Raw genomic sequence first — 3,196 nt, 5'->3', positions numbered from 1 at the left:
TCCCTTTGTCTTCAGCAATTACGTATTCAGAATTATATATTCTAATATACGAATGGTATTCTAATATTGAATGATAACATCTTGCCCAGCAACATACAACTAAGGCCCATGAATCTGGGATGTTGCTGTAATATAACGTCAGAACAGTGAAGTTAGTGCAAAATAAGCTCACACCCTGTCAGAACTGCAACACAGTGATATGAGGCGGTCTGATGATGCTCTTGTAGCCCTAGTGATATGCTCTTACTAACCTTTTTTATTTCTCTGTACAGCCATAGTAGCACAGTGAATTCACTTCAGATGTTTCTGAATCTTTCTCTTTGTGCAGCTCTCTCATGTTGACTTTAACACAAATTTTTGACTTTGAGGAGTCTAATTCCTACTAAAGACAGCATTTCTAGAGGGTGCGGAATAACACTGCAGGATAACACATGCAAGCACTGGTTTGAATTACCACAATGAGGAGCTTTTTCACTTGCTATTAGCAATTTGATGTTCACATGGTAGTGTCTTGCAGTATTAAAGCTACATTCTCTTGTGGAGTAATTTTAGGGTGCTGCCCAGAGTGAGACTCTGGAAAAGGCTTGGTAGCTAGGAGAGTGCTATGTGAGCCAAATTATCCCTTGCATAACTAACAGGGTTGATACAAGAGATGAATTGGGCGCTATGTCTCCTTAGTGTAGGAATACTTTCTCTCGAGCCAAAGTAACAGCTGCAGTGTTCTTGTGACTGAAAAAAAAATAAAAAAACTTGTATTTTTGGCAGAGTGAGTGCACATGCTTTTGTCTTCACACTACAGAAATGCTTATTTTTCTGAATGATTTGTGTGGGGTCACTTGTGAACCTCAGGTTGGAAGTTTTTTTTCTTATGCACTCACCTCCATGAGTACGCGGTGACCTACACTTGTCTGCCCTGGAAAGCTGAAATTCCTCCGGCTGATAGTGACAGGTGCACTGTGCTGACGGAGCTCCAAGACGGGGTGAAGTTCAGAGCAGGATTCCTGCCCCGGGGTTAGCAGAAAGCACAGAGCACTCTGCCAGCTCCTGTCCCAGGACACTGAGCCCGTGTACTTCCACGGTGATTGCACAACCCAGGGTGTGATACCATGTAGCTGGCACACGCTTCTTCACTTTCCTTTCCAGCTCATTTGTAATGATATCAAACTGCCTGTCTTCACCTGTAATACAAAGAACCTATTTGAATCAATCCTTAAATTAGTAGCTATGACTGTCTGGCATATATTTTATTATTTGCAAATAATAATTTTACCAGTAAGACAGCATTTCATTTTCTCAAATTGTCAAAAGACAATACTGCAAAATTATTCCCATCAAAAGTAATGCAAAATCCCAATAAAAGCTATGGGAAACCAGTTCCAATTACACAGTATGGTATGTCTTATCACTATGGCAGTCACTATGTAAGCCTGTATTTCACAAGATGAAACTTGGCAAAAGGCTGCATGTTAAATAACATAAGAGTAATGCACTTCCACTTACCTTTGATTAAGGGAAGAGTAAATGTGCAGACATTAACCTTGGAGTAAGTGATCACTGTTGCACAACTATTATACATTGTTAACATGGATAATAACAGAAATGCATACATACCATAGGGCAAACCCCACCATCTGAAAATCTTTTGAATCATGCTAAGAATGAAACAGATTATTGCATCAATCTGTTGAAATAATTTGTAATATTGTTCAAAACCCCTATAAATTTCTACTGGACTCTATAAAATTTCATTGATTTCACAGAATCATCTAGGTTGGAAGAGACCTCCAAGGTCACCCAGTCCAACCTCTGCCCTAACACCAACAAGTCCTCCACTAAACCATATCACTAAGCTCTACATCTAAACGTCTTTCAAAGACCTCCAGGGATGGTGACTCAACCACTTCCCTGGGCAAAAACTGTCAGAGCCCGTGTGCCGTGGTACCGCCAGGGCGATGCCGTGACTCGGATTCGAACCGAGGTTGCTGCGGCCACAACGCAGAGTACTAACCACTATACGATCACGGCACGCTACCGGGGCTCTCGTTTCTCTCCTGTTAAATTCTCTGGGTTTGTGGGCTCATCTACACACTCACACTGAATTGCTCCTCAGTACCCTGGTGTCCTCAGCACCCGCACCGCACACAGGGTAGTGCCCTCCTGGGTTGCCAGGCTGGTGGAAGTCACAGTCCCTCCAGGGAGGGAGGATCAGACCATGCCAGGGTAAGCCCCCTGACTTACCTAAGAGCTTCTCCAGCAGCACCCCTGCTGTCCTCACACCCTCACCCATATTTATACACTGCTTGAATCTCACAGACCTTGGCATCCTGCTCCCAAGACCAGAGAAGACCCTAGAGCTCTGCTATCCAGGCCACATTTTTAATAAACTTAGGCCCTTTATTAAGACCCCAAGGCAATTAAGCCTCTATTTTACTTGCATCAGTGGCAATAATTCATTGTGACCTTTGTGCTGTCCTCCTGTACCGTGGGGTCTCCTAGACAGATGCCCTCGCGCAGCCCTGGAGCTGCAGCTGGGCTGGTGGGTGGGCAGCCCTCTGCAAGGGGTCAGCAGGGCTGGGCACGATGGCATGGCATGTGCCTAAGGAGGAGAAAGCAGGGTGGAGAATCAGACTAACGTGGGCTTAAAGTTATTTGGAGCGCGCCCAGAGACCTTGCTAAATGGCTCTGATGGTGTTCTGATGGATGATACTGCCAGCTCCAAGTCTCACTGGAGAAGCCAAAGCTGCCTGCAGTGGCAGTGGCTGGGCACACAGAAGAGCCCAGCTGTCACCACGCACAAGTCACCTGCATGAATCCATCCAGACAGACGTCTCCATCCAACTGGGCACAGCAGAGCTGTGGCACCGAGCAGCGCTCCCTTCGGTGCTGAGTGTCTGGGCACAGCCAGCCCGCTCCCGGTGACAGTGGCCTCAGCGGCCTCAAGCAACGGGGACTCAAGCCACTCCTGAGCTGGTGCCAGGGATCGGGTGCCTCCATGGTGTATGTCCCATCACAGTACAAATATAACCTCTGGGACTTCTCAGGACAAGCATCAGTCAAGGTGATGAACACAAGAAGTGACTGAGCAGATTTGTGCAACGGGCTTTGTCTCTTGACAAGAATGGTAAATAAAAAGCCTGGAGGATTGATTTAAATTGTACTTCATGAGACAGAAAAATGCCAAGGTATAGTAATGAGG

General features: G+C 45.8%; 1 non-coding gene across 1 annotated transcript; it reads right to left on the bottom strand.

Moving 5' to 3' along the window:
- Positions 1 to 1,953: 1,953 nt before the first annotated feature.
- TRNAH-GUG (transfer RNA histidin (anticodon GUG)) lies at positions 1,954 to 2,025 on the bottom strand. Its single transcript has one exon. It is a non-coding gene; the product is annotated as a tRNA-His (tRNA).
- Between the last annotated feature and the right edge of the window lie 1,171 nt (positions 2,026 to 3,196).

The sequence above is a fragment of the Anser cygnoides genome, chromosome 1 (assembly GCF_040182565.1).
Source record: "Anser cygnoides isolate HZ-2024a breed goose chromosome 1, Taihu_goose_T2T_genome, whole genome shotgun sequence".
NCBI lineage: Eukaryota > Metazoa > Chordata > Aves > Anseriformes > Anatidae > Anser > Anser cygnoides.
The sequence above is the reverse complement of the archived record's forward strand: the minus strand, read 5'-3'. Positions and strand labels throughout refer to the sequence as shown.